General features: G+C 38.5%; 1 long non-coding RNA gene across 1 annotated transcript; it reads left to right on the top strand.

Annotated features, from left to right (window-relative positions):
* The first annotated feature begins 511 nt into the window (after positions 1-511).
* On the top strand, positions 512-9,904 carry LOC116448946. Its single transcript, XR_004242175.1, has 3 exons — positions 512-566; positions 5,015-5,114; positions 9,369-9,904. It is a non-coding gene; the product is annotated as an uncharacterized LOC116448946 (long non-coding RNA).
* Positions 9,905-18,019: the final 8,115 nt, after the last annotated feature.

The raw sequence follows: 18,019 nt of genomic DNA, 5'->3' as shown, positions 1-18,019 counted from the left end.
AGAAAGAGTTCATACTTATTCAATGCAAATTTTTCTCATAAAGATTATAGATAGAATCCTACCTTAAAAGGGATATGATCTATTCCACAATGTGCATTTAAAACCTTTATATCTCATCCACATTCTGTGGCATAGAAGTGAGTGATTTATAGAAAGCTGCATTCAGATTTGATCATGGCCTTCTGGAATAACTTCAGCAACATGAATATCATAAGTGCTCTGGAGAGCAGTTGAAATGAGATTATGCCAAAATCCATAGACCAAATACCAGACTCAAAAAGAAATCAAATCTGGCAGGAGAGTACAAGATACTTTCCTGGACATGGATCCCTTAGAAAAGCAATAGAGAGTATATTATTTGGGGTGAAAATGTTTTTAGTTGTGTGCAAAATTAATATGAATATTAATGAAATATGTATTTTTCAAATAAATAACATCCATAATTTTAAGTAATGCGAGCTATTTAGACTAAAATAATATCTGAATATCGTTTTGTTCTTTCTTTTCCAAGGATTTTTTCTTGGATGTGAGGTACAGGACAGAGAGAAAGGAGAAAACATTATCAGGTAACCACATTTTCACTATAATTCTCCTTATCTCAAAACACCTTCTCTTTAGAAGTTATTATCCGAAAATCTGAAGTGCATTCAATGTACCAAACAAGGATCATAAACATGCCATGTTCAGATCCCAAAAAATTCAAAAAGAAGGAAATAAGTTCTTTTGTCCTACCAGTGAGGCTTGATTTACTCTGACCCCAGAACAGCCAAAAAACATTCAGTAATACGTATTTTTTACTAAGCTAATAGTCCTGGTTCTGGCCAGTACAGGGTTAAATTTTGCAGTAGCCAGGAGGGGCACATGGGAGGTTATTCTATACCACCTCACAGCAATGCCAGGGGCAGGGTAAGGGAATCTCTTCTGGGGTAGTGTGGCCATGGGTTGCATATTGTGGGTTCCTGTGTGGTGATCTTTTTTTGGATGTCATTCATCTTTCTTGTACACTCTTTTATTAGTATTGTTGCTGTTACTGTCACTCTTCATTTCTTATCTCATTGCTGTTTCCAGTAAATTGTTCTTATGTCAATCCATAATCTTTACCTTATGTGCCTTCAGTTCTCCTCTCCATCCCACTGCAGACGGATGGGTAGGGGGAGGGAGGAGAGAACAACTAGAGCATGGTTTCTAGTTTTTCAGTGGGAGCACTAAATTGGGGAGCACCATTCCTAAACCATGACACCAATGCAGAACCTACAGAGAGAAATTCTTCCTTCTTAGGCCGCTAAGAAAGAAGTATTGGTACTGTGAACATAGATTTTCAAACAAACTGAAACCCAAAACTGTTCTCATTGCTATGAAAGGTAGGTATTTCTTGGAAATGAGGACATGTGATTGCACTCCTTACCAAGGAATTAGAATTGTAATTTTGAGAAAGTGTCAATTTTGATAAAATTACCCCTATAATCATCAGTTGCTGTTATTTAATGTGAAGAAATTATACAGAGACAAAAGAAAGATATTTTGGCCTACCTAATGTTTCTCGCTGACACCATCTAATTATATTTTTCACTCTAACTATATGACTACCTCAGGTGTGGTAATGCTCTTTCTCTTGACGCACAGTCAGCTCTGTCACTGCATTTAATAACATAAAAGGAGAGAAGAAAACATACCAAGTAATTAATTCACACAAAATAGGCAGCCAAACTTGAGTAATTGAGTATTTCAATTAATCACAGGAAAATTGCAGAATGTACCCCTGATACTTTGTCTAGTTGTGGGGGAGACATGAAGGAGAACTTGAGGCTTACTAAAGGATAAGGTTTTTACTATTTAATCATTTAAAATAATAACTATTCAAGCGATTAATTTAGCATAATTAAGAGATACATGTATAGGAAAAAAACCCCAAAAACTGTGGTAGTATTTTAGATATATAAGTCCATCTAGTACTAAAACCAGGAAAAAGTTCTCATTTTAAACAGTGTGAAATAAGCAGTTCCACTGCAGTACTAGCTCTGTTCTTGTGTTTGAGAATGTTTGCATAGATAAACACACATCAAAAGGAGGCAGAGGAGTGTAAACTATGCTACACTACACTGCAGTGATATGCTGCACGGCAGTGTTATAGGTACACTTTACTAAAAACTGTAGTTATATAATGCAGGTGCTTCCCTCAAGATGAATACATATGTATCATTCTGTTATCTACAAGTTAATAGGGGAAATTAAAGAAATAGATAAAATTAAATCAAACTATCAGGAAAGTATTTGTCGGGGAGCTGTGTGCTAGCCAAAAGGCGCCTGGAGGTCTAGCCACGGTCCCGACCACCCACGGCAGTTAAACGCACACAGAAGCAAGCTGGCAGTCAGAGTCGATCACCTCACCCTAAGAGGCTTCCCTCTAAGCAGATTGAAAAGGCACACACCAGCAGAGACGAAGAAGTAAACTCTCCATTCGGGTTCCACATACACTTATTCCGTAAAGGGACAGGGACGAAGAGCCAGATTTTTTGGCGGGTCCAGGGATTTTATACAGGACACGGAACAGGCAGGGAAAGGGATCTTAACCAATGATATGGGGGTAAGTAAGTGGGGTTGACAATGAAGAACCAATAGGGACACTGCATAGGAGGGACTTAAGGAAGGAACAAATGGGATGTTGAGGAAAAAAGAACTTTCTAGAACTTATACATATCAATGAAGGGAAATGCATAAACATGGCCTCACACATAAAATTGGGAGGGGAGAATATTAACCAATTGGGAGAAAACATGCAAATGACAGAACGAGGGGATTATGGGTTCTCACCATCACTTAGAAGTGGGGTGCTTAAAGTTGGGATTCTGACCACAACTGTTTACTGTCTCTGCTCTCCTCAGTGATCAGGGTGGCCGGAGCAACCTGCACCGCCACAAATATTGTTCAAAAATGTACTGATGACTAACATCTTGGCTTTACATGGGAAAGAAAATTGTGATAAAAAATGTCCTAAAGCCTCAGCCATTCTGTTACTTTGAAACAGAGCTGAGACAGAAAAAGATGGCAGGAAAAGACCATAAATAGTCTTTCAAAATAGCAACAGCCAAAATCTAGTAAAAAATTCTAAGGACATTAAGTCCCTGAACTGTGTTTCTTTAAAAGAGACCGTTAACAACAAAGCAGCTTCAGTAGAGTCTGAAGATTCTGCCTCAAGAATAAGAGTTCACCAGAGAGCAGCTAATGAAAAATGTTACTAGCAAAAATAATACATGAAGCTGGTGGTAGAAAACCAGAAAGTAAAGGAATATCAGAAAGTGAAAGAGACTTGTACAGAAACAAGGAACTATTCCAAGCAGGGAGAACCAGTGTGAAAAAAAAAAGAGAAAAAGGCAAGAATCTTCTAAATGTAGAGAAGATGACAAAGTGAGAGTTCAGAGCAAGCAAGAGCTCTGAACAAGCTGTTCCCATCCTGAGTTGTGAAAGAATGGAAAATGAACCAGATTCTAGTTTTAAAGTGTTCTGACACGAGTGAATTTATCTGCATTTATTCTGATGTAAATGGGCTCAACAACTGTTCAATCAGAAAAAGAAATACTGGTTTGTTTTTTGGGTTTTTTTTGGGTTTTTTTTGGGTTTTTTTGGTGTGGGGGGGTTTGGTTTGGGTTTTGTTTGGTTTGGTTTGGTTTGGTTTTTTGGGGTTTTTATGTGCAGTAAAAAGGCCACAATTTAACACATTTGGGAAGTTATCTAGAAAATATATCCTGCTGTTTGTAACCTTCTTTCCCTAATTAGCACTATATATCACTCTAAATGCTTTCCAGTCTGTGTTGAGGGATGACATAACATTGGCTCTTTTTTAACACTGGACTGTATGTGCTAATACCCAGATAAAAAAAGTAGAGCTATCCACAGGGTCTAGTTTTTCTCTCAGCTTCTTTCCCTAACATAGTACTACTAACATTAGCAAATTTAATGTGTTTTTGATTAACTAACATGCAATAAGATCATAATGGAGAATATAGTTCCTTAAAATGAATTCTCAAGAAGATAGCCTATATTTCTTCATGTGAGGAATTCAGGTGACAAAATCTGAAACAGAAGTCTAAGTCCAAAATGTGAGTCTTCTGAGCATCTTGCCTAGAACAAGATAATCTGGATGGTAACAGACTGTAGAAAATGCAGGAATATGCATTTCAGTTCAGATACTTTAAAGAGACAAAATGCAAAGAATGGATGTCAATAATCATTCTTTTTCAGAATTGTTTAAACCCTTTCTGATGCTACAGGGACTCTGAAGCAAAGCTAAATATTAAGACTATGCCAGCTTTGACATTTTTAAAGGTGAATAGATAGACCTTTATACTACAGAAAGCTCCATCTCAGACTTTCACCTCTCTTGCTGCAGATTACAGTGTCAGTTCTGACCACAGTTTTGATGATGGGTGAGTGATGACAACAGATGATAAGGGGCTATAGCTGGGATGGAAATTCAGCTGAGTCCTGTAACACCAGCATGTGATTTAAGTAACTCAAATGTCTTCATCTTATGTACTATGACTAAGACGTTTGTGAATTACGTGCTAGATGGGAGCCTGTTATTTTAAATTCCTTTTTCCCAGGTAAGTATCAAACTTATATACTGTTTCCAATATTAAGAAAACTAACACAGTAAACACAACACTCCTCAAAATGTTGTCTTGTTCTTTATGCTAAATTACATTGTAAAGTGTCTTTCTGCTCCTTTACATTTTTCTGTCTATTGATTCAAAACAGAACATCATAGAAGCTTTGGGCCTGACTCTGCCTCAGTATAAATCAGCAGAGTCCCATTGTCTCCATTGCCACTATGCTGATTTATGGAGCTGATGATTAGACTCTTCCTCCTCAAAGAATAGAGAACTAGCAGAGTGTTGTAGATTGCTACAGGGAGACTTTAAAGCAGGCGATCACTTTGAATTTAGTTTGAGCTACGGTTTTCTTCTATCTCCAATAACAGATAATTCTCTAAAGGAGTTTTCTATATGTGTTTCAGCGACATACTGGAAGTCCTCTACTTGGAAATTATTCTCATAAGGACCTGATGTTCCTGATCAGACAATGCAAAGAAAATGAGCAGAAATATCACAAAAGAGGTAAGAATTCAGCTAGATTTTGTTCTGAAGCATTTAGAAGTCTCTATGAAAAAGACTTAGAAGGATTTTTCTAGTAATTTATTATGAATTGTAATGAGTAAGTGAGATTGATAAATAGGAAAAAATAGGGTGGCTGTTTTGGAGATTTATTTGTAGGGGGTTTTTGTTTGTTTGAGGGGGTTTTTTGTTGTTTTGGGGTTGGGTGTTTTTGTTCTTGTTTTTATGAGTCCTGTTTTCTAGATGCTAGTTTACTTTTTATAGAAGCATTTTTTCCCAATGTGCCTTTCTGGTGGTTCATTATTTTATTGGATAGCAACCAAAATACATAACTTAAGTATGGTTGTTTTGTGCCTGGCTAATGTAGCTTGCTCCTTGCCACTGGTTGGTGTAATACTTTCAAGATTTAATCCTTTCATTTACTTTGTTCCTATTGATCAGGAGAGTTTATAGCATCATAGTTACCATTTGAATCCTGTTTCTAGAATATTCACTGATAGATAAATAAAAATTGCTTAACCAGAGCTTTAAACTGTGCTAAAGTATGGATTCCAACTATATTCATTACTGAATAAGAAATGAACATTACAGTGTTATGTTTTCTTCCACTCTAAATACCTAAAATTTAAAGTGTTTTATGTAACTGAAGGTCACTGAGTTACTTATCAGTCAATATCACATGATTCTGTTTCAAACGTTGATCTCCAGAAATATCCAGATATGATCAGGAAAAAAAATTGCTTTCCATCATAAGAGCAGCTTTTTCATATTAGCATGGTGATGCCTTTTCTTGGTCTTAAAATCAAGAGGCATACACGGTTAGAAGGGGAAAAGGGATTTTACCTTGGTATTTATTCTTAAGGATCCTTAGGTGTACACGTCCAGGTCATATGCATCGAGATGTACCCCACCGAGTCTTTCCCTGTGTCTCTGTGTCTCTCCTCCCGTGTGTGTCCCCCTCAACATTGGGTATAACATTATAGGCTTTACTAATTAGCATATCTATCAAAGATTCCCCAATGAGAGGTTCAAGTGAGCCCCCCCTCCCCAAGGAACCTTCCCCTGGATGGTTCTATCTTGGTTTACAGAATGTGTTCTGGAGAGGACCTTGGGGTCTGGGGCACACTGATCCCTAGCTACGAAGCTTCTAAAATGTTTAGTCTCTTAGCTTAACAAACAAGTCCAAGAATGTAGGCAAAAAGCACTAGGAATACAGAAGCTGTAAAAAGGTATAACAGGGGTATAAAAGAAAAGGCAAAAATCTTCATGGCATCAATGGTTTGTTTCTTAGTCTAGAAGTCACTGCAAATAAATTAACCTGTTGGAGTAGTTAGGCATTGACAGTAACTGATCCAATATTTCTAGTAGTGTGATTTGATTTCAATCTACTCTTTGGTGCAGAAAACTTAGAGCAAGATACTGTGATAATGGGAAAGGATGGGGAAAGAGGAAGGGTAGAATCCAAATAAAAAAAAAGTTAAAATCAAGTCTCTTCACTATTGGGAAGATATCATAGACGCTGCCTGGAGCTGATGTCTATTCAACTCAAGGCCCAAGTCAAGACTTTAGTCTAAGTGGAACTGAAATACTGGGAAGTTCTGCTTAATGTCTGGGTTCCAGTGCTAAGCTCAAAGCCCTTTCTCAGTTCAAATCACGCAAGATAAACTTACAGGTTTTACTTTGGGATTCAGGCATGGTTCATCACTTTTGCCTACATTTCATATTACCATACATAGTCTGTGCAGAGACAAGACAGTTTTCTAAAAAATAAGGAAGATGGAGCTTCCCTAATTTTTCTGATGTTAAAGTCATACTTTTCTCTTATATGCAAAATTATAAATAGCAATAATCCCACAGAAAGAAAAACACCACTTTTTTTACAGTGCCTGTTGATTATTCTTGCAAATTTCAGCTGAAAAAAGCTCATCTAATGAGAAAAAAAACTGATGAGCCTTAAAACTAAATTAAGCAGAAATCATTTGTTCCTTAATCATAGCTGTTTGTTTTGTATAAAATGTGATATCTCCAGAAAGACACTAGGGGAATTTTTATTAAAGCAAAACACAAAATATATTCTTGTTTAATGTTTTCTGGCGATAATCCAGTTTGTGGTGGCATATATTATCTATATATGTCACTCTGTTTACCATATGAAAAAGAAAAAGCAGGTAAATTAATCACACTGGATTTGACCTGTATGAAGTCTAAGCTATTTTCTTACAGTGCAGCACTCAAATGTGCTTAGGTGAGACATTTGATTCACTGCTGGATAGAAATAGGGTTGTGTGACTTTTAGGTTTCTTTACTGCTCTCCAAAACATACAAGACAATTCTTCTGTTCAAGATGATTTACTATGTAGTTCAGCTCTACATTTTGCTGAGTACAGCACCTGTGAATACTTCCATCTCCTGTTGATAGCAGAAAGGTTACACTTTGTACTGATGAAAAGGTTGGGGTGCTCCACCGGCCTGTTGCTCACCAGGGGCGTTCTCAGATCTGCTTATGCTGCAAAACAGAGAGTGACTATGTAGAAATAACTCAGCAAGTAACCACGGGAGCTCACAAGTCCATGCAGCAGTGCAGGGTAGTGTTATGGTTCTTACATCAGTGCATCTGCCTGGATCTCTGCTCCAGTGTAAGTTTCCTGCTGAGGTGTAAGCTGTGCTGAAATAGCTATAGTGCTTCTGGTTCTGGAGCAGGCACAGCCTCAGCTTTCTTTAAACTTTCCACGCTGGTCTCTGTTGCTTGATGTAAAAGTGTTAAGGACTGTATTCAGTGCAGGTAGCTCAGCATGCAGGTGTAGTGTGAGCTGCAGACTGAGCTCTGGGTGGTGTGAGCACCAGGCAAGAGGCCATGAACTGCCCTTTGGATAAAGGGCACGGGGACCTGTAGTCAGCCAGGGGACTGGACACTCGGAGACACGGCACCAGCTGATGGTCCCAGACATTTCCGCACTTCGACTGTGAGGGTAAAAAAGCCCAGAGTTTTTTAAAAGCCAGCTCAGGCTGTTATTTTGTTATTCCACAATGATTGAATTATTTGAAGGATTGAGTTGACTGAGACTCTGCTATGGGAAATCTGGGGCTGAGCCAGTGAGGAAACCTAGTCTGGCTGTGAGTGTAAGGTGTGCAGCTGAAATGGGACCTCAGTCCCAGCTCAGGTGGTATGGATGTGACAGCCAGAGTGACTCCTGGGTGGCCAGACAGGGAAGTGTCCCTGACAAAAGTTCCCAAATACAAGTTCTTATTTTATTAAAATGCAGATAATGTCATGAGTACTCTATGCATTAGTAAACAAATATGTAGGTATGCCTTACACATGGAAGGTAATAAGCGATATAGAAATAGATTTTCAAATACCTAAAATATGTCCTTTTTAATATAATGTAAATGTTTACATTCAAAATTAATTTTATTCTTAAATACTTACAAATTTACATTTTAAGAGAGGATTAGAAATGAATGTGTTTTTATTTTATCCCATGTGTTATCACATATAGTAGATATGTATAGGAGAAAGTTTCATGAAGAATATCTGGACTTCAGGCGGCTCTCTTGAAAGCTTTTTATTGCATAGGCGAAGTTACAGCATTTCAGGGAGTGGGTATGCAGACCCAGCCCTACAGCTGCCAGCTCCAGCTGTAGGCATACCTGAAGCCACTTTCTGTTCAAGTTACAAAGCATTATATACTTTTCTTTGCAGAGCATCTTAATACATAACAGCCAATAAGCACCATACACAATACCTTTACATTTGCCTATAGCCTGTCATAGCTACTACCATCACCATATTATAGTCATTATTATCCAATCACAAGAGTAAGTAAGTTACAATTTAAGCTTACAATGGAAAATTCTCAGACCTCTTTTTTTCTTCCTACATCGACACTTCTTGTTTGCCTGCCATATCTCTCTTTTTGGTAAAGACATGTTTTCTATTTACTTATGCTCTTCTTGAGACTTATTTACTTGGTGAAAAACATGTCTTTGTTTGTAGTCACATACCTTTGTCCTATTCATAAAAATCTCCTTCCAACTCATCTCCAACCTTTGCCTTTTCAGTTACTCAGCGATCAGTGTTTCAGCAAAACATCTTTTACTCTATATCAAAACTTGCTTCCATTTCTACCTCATCCTCAGTTTCTACATTCAGAGATCTTTCTGCCAAGCCTACATATCTGTGAAACTTTCTTACCAAACTTTCATCCTCCCCAACAGATATGTGAAATCAGGGTTGCTGTTTTTTTCTTTTTCCAGCTTCCTCATCATTAAAGATCACATTTCAAAAAGCCTGAAACCTGTTATAGTCTTCATAGTTGCAGAGGGAAGTGGCCTTGGCATAAGGTAAAATAAGCAATACTGGTAACAGTAATAAATGTAACTAAAAGAAGATTCAGGTTGAAGTTTTTGAAAGATAGTGAGGGAATATGCTTTGTGGAGCCCATTTTCCCTGTTACTGAAGTTATTTATTGTAGAGGGTGGCATCGTGGTGCTTGTTCTCTCTGAGGACTGATATTTGTAATAACATCCTGTGTGGGAATGGCACTGGCTGGCAGGCAAGCATGAAGGCAGGATGGAGGAGAGAACAGGAAGATCAAGAGTGAGAAAACTCATGGGTTGCAATAAAGGCAGGGAAATCACTTGGCAAGTATTGCTATGGACAAAACAGATTCAATCTGGGGAATTTAACTTAATTTCTTGCCAATTAACATAAATATTTAATTACTGTGTAGGGTGTTGGGGGGAACAAAAAAACCTCAAACCTAAAAACATTCAAAACACCTCTGACTCACTCTGAGAACCTCTCCTCCCTTTTTATTATTGCCACAGCTTGGAAAAGGCTGTGTGTGGCAGAGGGCATGTCCTGACCTTTACCTCTGCCGACCCCCCCCAGCCTGCCCTTTGCTCCTAAAAACCTGCTCCCTATGCTCGATATGCACACTGAGATCTACCTGCTGTCCTTGAGACAGGATTATTTTCAAATTGAGTATTATTGTCAAAAGTGATTTGCACTTATTTCTTAGTAATCTTGGCTTGGTTTGTTTGGTTTTTTTTTTTTTTTTTTTTTTTTCAGTTTTGCCATGCATTTTTATGCTTTCATTAGGCTGGATCATTACTTATAAAATGAAATTTTATAGCCTGATCTAAGTAAATACAGAGTCCATATGACAGTTAAAAGAAGAAGCTTTGTAATTTGTAGGATTATATTGCTTCACCTTTTTTTCCCCAGCCTATCACTCTTCTCTCAACTGATTTTCAGGTTTCTTGCCTTCAAAAGGGAACAGAGTCTTTGAACCTTGACACAAGGCTAGCAGTTGTCCCCTCTTGTACCTTAAATCGTTTCTAGCCAGCTCATGAACTCTAGCTTACACTATTCTGAAGGTACAGCATTATACTGCAGTATATTTGGACCACGTGGAAAATTATCTTACTTTGGATCAGTGCTACTTATACTGCATTTAAAGAACTACTACTGGCAACTCAGTGGATTTAAAACACTGCATTTAGTTCAGCTTCCATGTTTAAATTGTTTTCTCTCAGTGAGTCTTTTCCCCCAAAATGACCCAAGACACACACAATTTCAGAAGAAGAATCTAGACCTCAGTGTTTCAGCCACGCTCTAATGTAACTCAGTTTTCTATATTAGTATGTGTTATATTCATGTGTGCATGTATAACTTTTATATTTTTATATCTGTGTGGAATGGGAATTGAACTGTAAACAACATTATATTTTCAGTGTTGCATTTGATATATGCTGAAGTATTAAACTATGTTTGTGTTTTCCAGAGATTAATATTTCTTGAGTGTTTGAACCTATAATAAGACATCCAGGGCAAGAAATGAATATGCAAGTGGAAAGCTAATTGTATGTACTTATTTTCTAATTTAGCCTTTTCAGTAACAGCTAGTTGATGAAAAAATCCACTAATAGAATTTAAATATAAATGTGGTAAATTAATTCCTATACCTAATATTCCTATGTATATACCAATCACTAATCCTTAAACAGTTTCAGCTTAATCAGATTGCTTTTAGATTGAATTGGGATTATTCCTTTCACCCCAAGCATGTTCTTTGGTTTTTTTTCTAAATCATGTTACTGAATCCAAACTTTTGACATCATTTGATTTAAATGTTGTTGAACTGTAAATAAATCCAATACTCTTTCCCTACTAACTAAACTGAAAGTTGCTTTCAAAATTGAAAGAGTAGAAGGCAGGTATTTAAAATAAATTTTTGAATGGACTTGAATCTCCATTCACACAACAAACTTGTGAATGGTAAGTGTAAAAAGGATTGCAACAGTAATTCCTGGAAACTGAACTGAGAGTGCTTTCTAGTCATCACTTTGGCTGACACTCCTGCTTGTAGGAGTTCTAGTTCTCAGTTCTTCATGCTTATGACTGCCAGACTTGAGATAATTGGGTTCTGTAGTGGGTGTCTGCCACATGATGATATTTTTGGTAAATTTTGTCTAATTACTCATATAATTCTGAGAATAGAATCAGGAAAAAATATCTTACTTGGGCTGTGGTAAGAACAACTTATACAAGCTTTCACTACAAACTCTCTTTGAAGGAGGAAATAAAAATTTCCAGTGCAATAGGGTTCTGAATTTTATTGCTCCTGTTAAAACATTAAATCTTAAAAAAAATTGTTATATGCTTGTTAAATTTTTTTCAGATGAAAAAAACAACCCATCTTCTCTAAGAATTGTCCAGTCTAACATGACTCGGACACATAACTGTTCTGTACAGCCATATATCCATGAATTAACTGGGTATGAACCAAGGCAGAAAGAGCTGGGCAGAAGTTCCTAAGTAAGTTGCTATTTATATTTGCTCTGGACTGCTCTAGACAATATACAAACAGACTGAAGAAAAAATCATCTGTCTTTTTTAAGAGAGGCCATGCTATGCTTGGATAGCTTGAGAGAAAACCAGTTTGACATGGCCATGGAAAGCACAAGTAAGATGAAACTAATAAGTAGACTGGCACAGAAGTTCAGTTTGATAAGGACTGGGATTGGCATAGAGGTATCAGGAGCAAAGCTCATGGGGAATCTGAATAGCAAAAATTGGTGGGCTAAGTTGGATATAACAAGAAGCCAGGATGAGAAGCTGGCAGTCAAGTACCAGAAGGTGCCTGACACTACTCTGTGGCAGCTAAGTGCCCAAGTTTTGCTCCTGAGGTGTAACTCCAAAAATACCAACAGCATAGATTGAAGTGAAAATCGTGACCCTGGTCTGTAGCCAGAATCACAGAATCACAGAATCACCAGGTTGGAAGAGACATCCAAGATCACCGAGTCCAACCCATGCCCTAACACCACCTCAACTAAACCATGGCACCAAGTGCCACAGCCAATCTTTTTTTAAACACATCCAGGGATGGTGACTCCACCACCTCCCCGGGCAGATGATTCCAGTACTTTATCACTCTTTCAGTAAAAAACTTATTCTTAACATCTGACCTAAATTTCCCTTGGTGCAGCTTGAGACTGTGTCCTCTTGTTCTGTCAGTTGCTTCCGGGAGAAAGAGACCAACCCCCACCTGACTACAGCCACCTTTCAGGAAGTTTCAGAGAGTGATAAGGTCACCTCTGAGTCTCCTTTTCTCTAGGCTAAACAACCCCAGCTCCCTCAGTCGTTCCTCACAGGGCTTGTGTTCCAAGCCCCTCACCAGCCTTGTCGCCCTCCTTTGGATGCGTTCAAACGTCTCAACGTCCTTCCTGAACTGAGGGGCCCAGAACTGGACACAGCACTCAAGGTGTGGCCTCACTCAAGGTGAGGTGAGGTAAGGTAAGGTAAGGTGAGGTAAGGTAAGGTGAGGTAAGGTAAGGTGAGGTAAGGTAAGGTAAGGTAAGGTAAGGTGAGGTAAGGTGAGGTGAGGTGAGGTGAGGTAAGGTGAGGTAAGGTGAAGTAAGGTGAGGTAAGGTACGATGTGCATACTTTGTAGTGTCATTCATTAAGGAGATAATAACATTTCCTGGAGCCATAAGCAAGACCCCAAGACTGCAGTTTGAGCAAACAGAGCAAATCAAATTTTAAGGCGTTTAGGATCTTTTCTGTGACTCTCAGGGTGATTGGCTGCTGGCCAGGCTCAGCTTGACACATCTTAATGCTGTAAAATGTACCCCTCTGCACTGTGTTCTTTGGCTAAATTGATGAAATGAGACCATTGTGTTCACTTCTGCTTCAGGCCATGTTTGCTCAGCTCTTGTAATGGATAGATCTGGCACAAGTAATCATGGGACTTTGGACCAGTGCAGAATCTGCTAATATTATGGAGTAGTATTTGTTCTTTCAACCAGATAAACTGAGATTGGGTTAACTTTGATCAGACATAGTTAGGAGAGCAAACTGGAAGCTGCATGAGCACAGAGAAAGCAGAAAAGTTAAATAGGAACTTAGGCTAAAGTTACTATTTTGCAGAGATTAGTATATGTTGTGTTGGGGAAAAAGTGATTAGAAGTCTGTGTGAAGCCTGTGCAGGGGCTATAGCTGTACCTGCCCACGTTAAACTGGGTGAAATGTCTGTAAAAGATGTTCGTGGTGGTCTTGGAAAGGGAGGCATAGCAAAAGGTGTATAATAAATCACTCTTGGTAACCTATGCCATCATAACATGAAGGAAATGTATTTTTATGCACAGAAAATGTGTCGCAGTGCTGAATCTGAATGAGGTTGAAGGAAGATGAGGTACATGAAAGATGCATTGGAGAGGAATCTAACATAGCCTTGGGACACTTATGTGAACAGAGGCTGTAATGTGTCTTGTTCTTGTAAAGGATCTTTCAGTCAGTAACCCAGCAGGAAGCCCATTGAGTTCCCACCTTTCCCTAAGTTACCTTGATGGGGAGATAATAGATACTCATACACTGTGGGCTAGAGAATTCAGTGGTGTATTATATTTATGATGGTTGTAGGTTGTTTACTATTTATTTGTAAACTCTGTTCACAGTACAAAGGGGTTGATAATTTCAAAAAACAGGAAAAGTTATATTTACTATAAATTTTTGGACCTATTTGGTTCAGGTGGATCATGGTTTAGATAAATTTCCTATAAAATTCAGATTTCTTTCCATGTGTTCAAATGAAACTCATAATGCGGGGGGGAGAAATATCTTCCCAACCTTTGAAAACATCAAAGACATTATTTTCTCCCTGATCTTTGAAGATGACAGCCCCAGTGAGAACTGAAAATGAAAAAAATGTCAGCAAACACAGGGACTAGCATTGGAAATTCTAGATTTGGACCATGAAACAGAATAACAGCAACAGATGGTTATTGATAAATTTGAAACCTTCCATGTAAGAGAATCAAGATCATAGGACTCTTAACAGACCTCAAAGGAAATAAAGCCAGCCAAGGAAAATGGAATGACAACATTTGATTTTGTTCCCTTAGAAGTCCATGGATTTAAAACACACTGAGCAATTTATAACAGCTAAAGGGCACTGTAGCAAGAAGCTTACTCCTGAATCCTGATTGCCGGATTTACTTTTTATTTTCCACAAAACAGAGCTTATTACTTCCTTCGTGCCTCATAAGAAGGGAGCTAAACAACTTCCTGTCATATTAGACTTGAATGGTGATTACACGGACATTTATGTAATCCCTTATTATTTTGAATTGAAAAGCCTCTATCATTTTTCTTAAAAGGTCCTGGAAATAGAGTGTCCTGTCTTTGTATGCTGTCACCTGAAATATTCTGAAAATAGATAGGTATCTTTTGATTAGATGCAGGAGGATTATTTTCAGCAAACAAATCTATTCATAAATACAGGGGTTTCTACTGTTCATTAATTGTAAGCAAATGATTACTTCTTCCTCTAATATTTTAATTCGTTGGAATTATTCAACAGCTATTTTATGTGAATATATTTCAACCTATATTTTACTGAGAAATTGTTTGCTAAGAGTATTCTGAATTTACAATTTAAACTCCAAGCTGTTTAGATTAGATGCATACATCAGTGTTAAAATTCCCTTTAATCATTTTATAAGAGTAGACCTCAGAATCAAGTTCCTGTGTAACTTTAAAAATAACTCTCTCTTTAGGTATGGTATAACAAAGAACACTGAAAAAAAGAAAGACTTTCATATTGTGTTTTGTATACATTAGCGGCAGAACAAATTCCACAAAATGGCTCCTGATAGTGAAGCGAGGGTCCATGATACACTACCAAAATACACTGTTACCTGGAGAATAACAGTGAAATGTATTTATAAATGACTAATTTTCCTGCTAGATGGAGTTTATTTGACTGTGAATTTCAATAAGTGAAAAAAGCTAAAATTATGTTCAGAGGTAACCAATTAACTGTAGGTGTTTAAATTTTTTTCTGAGGAAAAGAGAAAGCCAATTTTGCTTATTTAACCACCTTGAATAATTAGCCTCTAATTGTCAAAATGTAAGTTTTGTACAATAATGTGTACAAAAGCAATCTTTCTAGTTCTTAGGATATGGATTCAATTTGCATTAGTTTACCCATCGTGAGTTCAGCTACACGAATAGCCATTATTAGTACACAGAAAATGAACTATTAATAGTTTTGAAAAGTGAAAGTCTATGAAAATGCACATTTATTATTTTCATTTGGGAAAAGGAAAGACACTGAAATCACTTCCATGTGCTACTAATGGCTGAATGTCTTGACTAGTTTGCCCACGATTTCTGTTTCTGGAAATAGATGTAGACAAGCTCCAAAAAGGACTTGTGTGCCTCAGAACAGAGTGGAGCAGCATCTAATTTTTTTCTCCCTGGTCTCAGAGCACAGTTCCAAAGTCATCAGGTAAGTTGTCCAAATGTTGCTGATACCTGGTCAGGTGAGACTCCTGAGCTGGCTGTCCCTGAGGATCTCCTGGGCTGGTGTCCTGATGAGTCCTGGGCTAACCTCAGCTGACTAAGCTCCCTGCTGGTGGTGGTGCAGAAGCTGCTGGGGTACTGTTAAACTGAGAAATGGAGGGAAAGATGGGGAAAGGGAGAAAGCTATTCCTTCTGCCTCTTCCTCCTGCTCCCCCTCATGCCTGCATGCAGTGCGATCTTGACATGAAGGACAAACAGCTTGGAGGCAGCTTCGTAACTGTCCAAATTTGTTTGTTCTTGGCTCTGAAGGCATTAATACAGTTCCCTTGGGATCCATGGTGTTCTTTTCCGCTCACGTTGGGACAGACTCCAGCCCTGACCTTTGTTGTCATTGTCTGGGGTACATCCCTGCCTCCTGTAGGGACCATCACCTGCCCCAGCTCAGCACACTCCGCTCAGGCTCTGGTGGATAGCATCCCGTGTGTGAGGACACAGTCCATGCCTGGACCACCATGGCTCCTGACAGACCCTCCCCTGTGGAGCTGCCCTGCTTTTCCTTCACCCTGATGTAGACTGTCAAAAAAGTGACTAATTCTGTCTTGCTGAGTTTGGGCTCCTGTGACCCCTGAAGGATTCCTGACTGAGAATATTAAAAATCTGTGAGTCAAGTTAGAGCTGAATCCCCAGCTCTGGCTTGGGCCTACCACATAACATGAACTCACCTGATGGCAAAGAACCTAAACAAGCCAGCACATCTCCCAGCAGGAACTGCTTTGTGTGGATTCAGGGGGTCGGGTGATGACAAGGGTATGCCTGACTCTTTGGGGATCTCCCAGATCCAGACGACTGCTTGAACCACCACCCTCCTTTAATGAAGCTCTAGCACCTCCAACCCATGGAAATGGTGGCTGAAGCTGCAGTCTGTGGAAAGCCTCAGCATTCCCCAAACCCCCTGCAGAGGCACATGTCCTCAAGGGGGTATATGATGAAGAATGCTGTATTTGTAGAATAAAACTGGATTTCAATGATGAGCTCAATTCCTTGCCCCAGCAGGAATGGACATGCAAGACACTTGTTAGTCACCTGCATTATAAGATCAAAAAGTAAAGCCTGTATATAATTTAGAAAGCAGCTTGTCAGAGGATTTTGTGGTCATGTTCTTAATCTCTACCACCCTAGATAGCCCTTGGCACATCTCCAAAACATGATCATTCACGTTCTTCATAAGCAAAGTGTATTATATTAAAAAAAATTGGTATGAAACTGATCACTTGGCATAACACATCTAGTCACTGTTGTTTTCCTATCAGCATATTCATCCAGGTAGTGGGAGTAATCTGTCTGCTTAATAAGCAGCTGAACATCAACTTTTGGGGGTTTTTTTATATTTAGATGAATTCAGGAAAATGTCCTCATATGGTCATTTATAGTGGGTACTGAAGACAACAAGAAAGTCATTCTTATCCATGGCTGTTCTGTCAGCAAGAGACATCTGTTCCAAGGGTGATGCTTTTAAAAAACAAAATAATTCTTCCTTGGTGGTCTCTGTTGTTTTTAAAGATGAAAGGCATGGAGTGTGTTCTGTATCTTGAGGTAAGACACCAGGCATGATATCTCATGGGTATATTGTCAGGAAATAATAAAGGTTGAGTTGTGAAGAGGAGGTCTTTGCAGATCCTGTGGGCTCAGGCTTCCATGTTGACTAAACAAATAGTGACATTAAAACTGCAAAAAGTGAAGGAACAGCATTTTTCCGCTTTTACATAACATGTAAAGATGTGTGGGTGAGGTAGAGAAGAGCACAACAGAGCCTCTACCCTCCTAATGCACTTCAAGAGGGAAAAAAAAGGTGGTTGCAAACAGAGGCAGTAGGCTAGGGGTGAGATTAAAATACCATAGAAAAAGTACCTCTAGGGAAAAAAAAAAGTAAATTTGGAGAACAGAGCAAAATATATGTCATGGGCTGGAGGAATTGGATTGGAAAAGAGGGAGCTAGAGGAACATTTAGGCAGATAATTTCGTAAACTAGTACCTGGTCTGACAGAACCATCAAGTGAGCACAGGTAAGAGATACATTATAGCCTAAATTATTTTC

The sequence above is a fragment of the Corvus moneduloides genome, chromosome 1 (genome assembly GCF_009650955.1).
Source record: "Corvus moneduloides isolate bCorMon1 chromosome 1, bCorMon1.pri, whole genome shotgun sequence".
Classification (NCBI taxonomy): domain Eukaryota; kingdom Metazoa; phylum Chordata; class Aves; order Passeriformes; family Corvidae; genus Corvus; species Corvus moneduloides.
This window is presented reverse-complemented; position numbering and strand designations above follow the sequence as displayed.